This window comes from Ostrea edulis, chromosome 10 (assembly GCF_947568905.1).
Source record: "Ostrea edulis chromosome 10, xbOstEdul1.1, whole genome shotgun sequence".
NCBI classification, from domain to species: domain Eukaryota; kingdom Metazoa; phylum Mollusca; class Bivalvia; order Ostreida; family Ostreidae; genus Ostrea; species Ostrea edulis.
Window position 1 is genome coordinate 145,001 of NC_079173.1, and position 6,466 is coordinate 151,466.

At 39.2% G+C, this 6,466-nt stretch overlaps 1 long non-coding RNA gene across 1 annotated transcript in view; it reads left to right on the top strand.

The window, feature by feature from the left end:
* Nucleotides 1–416, top strand: part of LOC125672774 (uncharacterized) — a 140,045-nt gene extending 139,629 nt beyond the window's left edge. The window contains exon 11 of the long non-coding RNA XR_008799157.1: nucleotides 318–416. This is a non-coding gene — a long non-coding RNA (uncharacterized LOC125672774). The remainder of the gene's footprint in view (nucleotides 1–317) is intronic.
* Nucleotides 417–6,466: the final 6,050 nt, after the last annotated feature.

Consider the following 6,466-nt stretch of genomic DNA (forward strand, 5'->3'; position numbering starts at 1 on the left):
TTTAATGGCCCACAAAGTTTTTTTTTTTAAATTCAACAATTTGAATTCACACGCCAGCTATTTCTTTTATCAGTGAATAAGATTGCATTGCTTATTGAAAGCATTGTCTTACCAGAGGGCTCGTCACTCAAGCTTTCACTTACATATTATTCATTCCCTGCAAATGCAAAGCTTACCTGTGTACAGGTAAACAATAGGTAAATTACCTGTGTAGTTTTGAAGTGTGAGTGAAGCTTGCATCACGCGCCCTCTAGTGAGGAAATGACACGAAATACGTTACATGTTTTTGTATTATTACTCTTTTTTTTCTGTTGTAGATTGAGTTGTGTGGAACAATGAACATCCGGATATCTATGTACATTTACACGTGTAGGATTAAACTTCTGTTGTACTCGCGCATGTGAGTTTATCCTGTATTGGGTGTTTGAGTTTTATTTCATAAATAGTTTAGGAATATAGTGTCAGCTCAGTATCTTAAGAACCCTTTGCTTGACAGACATTAAACCTGGTACACTCGTACAATTTGAGGAGAAAATGACCCCTATTGATTTTGAGGCTATGTGGCCAAAGGTTAAGTGTCAAACTGGACATAGGAATATACTGTCAGCTCAATTTCTTGAGAATCCTTTAATTGACAGACATCAAACTTGGTACACTGTTACATCTTCAGAAGAAGATGACCCCAATTGAATTTGAGGTCACATGGTCAAGGGTCAAACTGGACATAATAGTATACTGACCACTCAATATCTTGACAAACCTTTGCTCGACAGACATCAAACTTAGTACATTGGTATATCTTCAGGAGAAGATGACCCCTATTGATTTTGAGGTCACGTGGTTAAAGGTCAATGGTTGAACTGGACATAGTAATATATTGACTCCTATATTTTCAGAATTATTTGCTTTATTGACACCAAACTTGGTTCATTGTTACAGCAAAAGGAGTAGATAACCCCTATTGATTTTTAGGTCGCATGGTCAATCCACTCTTGACATAGGAAGATATTGTCTGCTCAATATTTGGAATTGATGATACTACTGTCAATTATATGAGGTGTGTGTATAACTCTTTTCAATTTTGCACAATGGGGGCATATGTGTTTTACAAATATCTCTTGTTTAGAATTTTCTTCAAATGTAGACGAAAACCATGGTTAATCCCTAGGTAGATTTGTTTCTCCATACTACCCCCCCCCCAATGAAATAGGGTGGGGCCACAATAGGGACTAAATATTTTACGTGAGAATTATAGAGATGCACTGTTAAAAACAACAGAAGGTCCATGATTAATCGTAGTGCTATATAAATATGTACAGGTGTTAAAAGTCGGGACCCGGGGAAGTTAAATGTCAGGACCCGGGGTAGTTAAAAGTTAGGACCAGGGATAGTTAAAAGTTAGGACCCGGGATAGTTCAGGGCCCAGGGTAGTTAAAGGCAGGACCTGGGGTTAAGACCCTGGGTAATTAAAAATAAGGACCCGGGGTAGCTAAAAGTCAAGACCCTAGGTTGTTAAAAGTCAGGATCCAGGGTAATTAAAAGTCAGGATCCGGGGTAATTAAAAGCCAGGACCCGGGGTAGCTAAAAGTCAAGACCCTCGGTTGTTAAAAGTCAGGATCCAGGGTATTTAAAAGTCAGGATCCGGGGTAATTAAAAGTCAGGATGCGGGGTAGTTAAAAGTCAGGATCCGGGGTAATTAAAAGTCAGGATCCGGGGTAGTTAAAAGTCAGGACCCGGGGTAGTTAAAAGTCAGGATCCGGGGTAGTTAAAAGTCGGGACCCGGGGTAGTTAAAAGTCAGGATCCGGGGTAGTTAAAAGTCAGGACCCGGGGTAGTTAAAAGTCAGGATCCGGGGTAGTTAAAAGTCAGGATCCGGGGTAGTTAAAAGTCAGGACCCGGGATAGTTAAAAGTCAGGACCACGGGTGTAAGGTGAGACGGTCAGAGACCACAATAAGAGGTAAGAGTTTTTCAGGGGAATATTTAGAAAACTTCTCCTATCAAACCGCCTTTGACGCAATAGTGTCATTGCTTTAGCCGCTGAAAACTACAGCGCTTTCGAGTTGAAATTTTTTTTAAAAACGCATTCGCTCACAATTTGTTTCCATTATTATACATTAAGTCACCTCACCCTGGGAAGTTCTCATAAAAGATGACACATTTTGACCATTGAATAGGGAGCAGAAACAACTAAAAAATTACGAAGAATATTGGGTAAAATATTTCCAAAAGGTTAACATTCTTAATTTTAAATCTATAGTTAGATTTTTGTTCGAATTGAATGAAATAGTGGGTTGTCCTTAGGAAATAGCAGAGAGGGGTCATTTGAGGGTTACTCTACATCGTCTTGATGGTTGACTTCCTTTTAAAACATGGATGAAAATATAAATATCAGCAATATTTGCCTATTCATTTAAAAAATCATTGCATAGCTGAGTAGCTCAGTAGATTAGCACGTCAACTGCTGAGCTGTAGATTGCGGGTTCGAGTCCCGCAGGGTTCATACATTTTCCTCAGTTTGGTATCAATTAAAACTGCATTGTTTGACTAAATAAAGTAGATTTCAAAGATTTTAATTTCACAATATTGTACATATCCGCCACTTTATTTCACCCATATCAAATTTCTCTGGTGCAGCATACCTCCTTAATTATAGGCACATTGGAATATCGGGAAATAATCGTTGTCGAAATGTAGGGGATACCCTCATCCCCTGATTCTACATGCCTGCTCTTAGGCAGATCCGTTCTGATACAATAGGGTATGTAGCAATGAACGGTATGTAACAATGACACGGTGTGTAACAATGACACGGTATGTAACAATGACACGGTGTGTAACAATGACACGGTATGTAACAATGACACGGTGTGTAACAATGACATGGTATGTAACAATGACACGGTATGTAACAATGAGACGGTATGTAACAATGACACAGTATGTAACAATGAGACGGCATGTAACAATGACACGGTATGGAACAATGACACGGTGTGTAACAATGACACAGTATGTAACAATGACACGGTAAGTAACAACGACACGGTTTGTATCAATGGCACTTTATGTAACAACGACACACCGCCGCGGTGGCCGAGAGGTTAGAGCGTTCGCCCCGCATGCGGTAGGCCGGGCTTCGAATCCCGGCCGCGACAGACCCAAGTCGTTAAAATGGGTAGTAATAGTTTCATAGTCAAACGCTCGGCATCAGGTGTGAATGTCACGGGTCCTCGGAGATGACCTTAAAAACGGATGTCCCGTGTCAAAGTAGGTGTGACACACTAAAGAACCCTCATTGCTCAATGGCCGTAAGCGCCGAGCATAGGCCTAAATTTAAAGCCCTTCACCGGTCTTGGTTACGTCTCCATATGAGTGAAAAATTCTCGAGCGAGAGGTTAAGCAAGATACAATCAATCAATGTAACAACGTCACGGTATGTAACAACGACACGGCATGTAACAATGACACAGTATGTCACAACGACACGATATGTCACAATGACACGTTATGTAACAACGACACGGCATGTAACAATGACACGATATGTAACAACGACACGGTATGTAACAATGACACGTTATGTAACAATGACAGGGTATGTAACAAGGACACGGTATGTAACAACGATACGGTATGTAACAAGGACACGGTATGTAACAACGACACGGTATGTAACAACGATACGGTATGTAACAATGACACGTTATGTAACAATGACACGGTATGTAACAAGGACACGGTGTGTAACAACGATACGGTATGTAACAACGACACGGTATGTAACAATGACACGGTATGTAACAACGACACGGTATGTAACAATGACACGGTATGTAACAATGACATGGTATGTAACAACGACACGGTATGTAACAAGGACACAGTGTGTAACAACGATACGGTATGTAACAACGACACGGTATGTAACAATGACATGGTATGTAACAACGACACGGTATGTAACAATGACACGGTAAGTAACAATGACACGGTATATAACAATGACACGGTATTTAACAATGAGACGGTATGTAACAACGACACAGTATGTAACAACGATATGGTATGTAACAAGGACACGGTATGTAACAACGAGACGGTATGTAATAACGACACGATATGTAACAACGACACGGTATGTAACAACGACACGGTATGTAACAACGACACGGTATGTAACAATGACACGGTATTTAACAAGGACACGGTAAGTAACAACGACACGGTATGTAACAACGACACGGTATGTAACAACGACACAGTATGTAACAATGACACGGTATGTAACAACGACACGGTGTGTAACAACGACACAGTATGTAACAACGACACGGTATGTAACAACGACATGGTATGTAACAATGGCACGGTATGTAACAACGAGGTGAATGGCTATGCAACACTACAGTCCACTCCACTTATATTGAAGTCGGTTATATTGAAATATCTGTTATATGGAAGTTAAAATAAATCCCCCAGTAGCAATATTTGTGTAGATCAGCATTGGTTATATTGATCTTTGGATATAATGAACAATTCAGGTCGGTCTCATGGATTTCATTATATCCGGAGTAGACTGTATTTAATTTTTATTTTTTTTTATTTTTTGGCATAGTGTGGTCATTTGTATCTACGCTTTGTAACAAATTGTTACAAACCGAGCGTGGACTGCACCTTTTATGTAAAAATTAATTTTAAAAACACACATGCATACCTACTCACAAACACAATGAATAAAATAAATCTATAAAACTGGTGTCGATCAGAATCACCCGAGTTTTTTCTTCTTTGCGCATGCTCGACATGTAAGGTGTTTTTCGATCGAGCGATAGTTTTTCACCAAAAACTGGGATTATAGAATTCACAAGACTCAATGTGTGGTAGGATATGTTTTAGAAATTACTTTCCTTCAGTGTTATGCGAATCTAAAGTGAATAAAGTTGTATGTTTAAACAATTTAATCAGAATACACACCAGTGCCGGAGTGATTTGACTGTGAACGATACTCATCATGGCTGATAACCCTAGGAAGCGCGCAGCCGAGGAAATGGACACGAATAAAGACTCCACAGTTTCCATAGATTCTACATTGGATGATTTGGCATAATCCTGTTATAAGCACCGCGGTGCTAATAATATTTGACGTTTTTTTTTTTACATAACGTCAGAAGCGTTAAAAGTTATAAATATATCATTATTTGATGATTTCTAATGAAATTTCTGTTTAAAATAAAATTCAAAGAAAATTCAAAATTTTATTTTTTATTGGTATTTGAAATAAATGGTCATCCCATACTAAAAATGGCCCGTTTTGATCTTTGGAATGCGCAAAACTAATTCGCACCGCGGTGCTAATAACAGGAGTATATATAGAGAGACGATGTTTTAAAAATCAAGATTATAAGCTCTACGAAGGGAAGTATTCCCGGGAAAAGGGTTTCTTTGGGGGAGTTCATAAAAAAATGGGGCTTGGAGATTTTGGGGGGTTATGAGTGTAAAAATGGCACGTTTTTATCTGTGGAATGGCCAAAACTAATTCGCACCGCGGTGCTAATAACAGGAGTATATATAGAGAAACGACGTTCATATAAATACCTCAAAACTAATTCGCACCGCGGTGCTAATAACAGGAGTATATATAGAGAGACGATGTTTTAAAAATCAAGATTATAAGCTCTACGAAGGGAAGTATTCCCGGGAAAAGGGTTTCTTTGGGGGAGACATAATGCAAGGTATCAACAGTATTCAAAATACTTTAGCTAATTTCATGATGCGGCTGGACGGACAGGGACGAGATTCAGATGATTTGACGAAGGAAGTGAGGAAGAAAAACGGTATGAATGAAAGACTGGAAAATGTGCAGGAGCAGGCAAACGATACTTTATATACTATTTCTGAAACCGGTTCCTTGCGCACTCCATACCTGTGGATTCCTTCAAGTCTGTCAGAAAGTCGCTGTTAGAAGTAATGCGATTAGACTCCATTCCGAGTGCCAGTCACAATATCTATGCGTATCGCTTCACAAGTAATGACGGGATGACACACGAGGGTTCAGACGACGACGGTGAACATGGGGCCGGACGAGCGCTTTTAATTGCATTAAAAGACAATGAAATTGAAAACTCGCTCGTTGTAGTATTGCGATGGTTCGGTGGAAAGATTGGACCCCGTAGATTTACTCACATTAAAACTGCCGGACTAAGCGCTGTAAAAACACTACAGGCCAGGTAAAGGTGTAAGTGTAAACACATTGTAGCATTTGACATTAGTTAACATTATATGATTCTTATAATTCTTTTCCTTTTGTACTGCTCATTCATGTAAGCAAATGCAGAAATATATTACATGGTAATGGTAATCCACCATACTGATGATACATATGTGTGCAAGAACTTGCATTTCATAATATATTGCAGATCAATGTCATTCATATATGGACGACCTTTTTTCTTCTTTTTTTTTATTG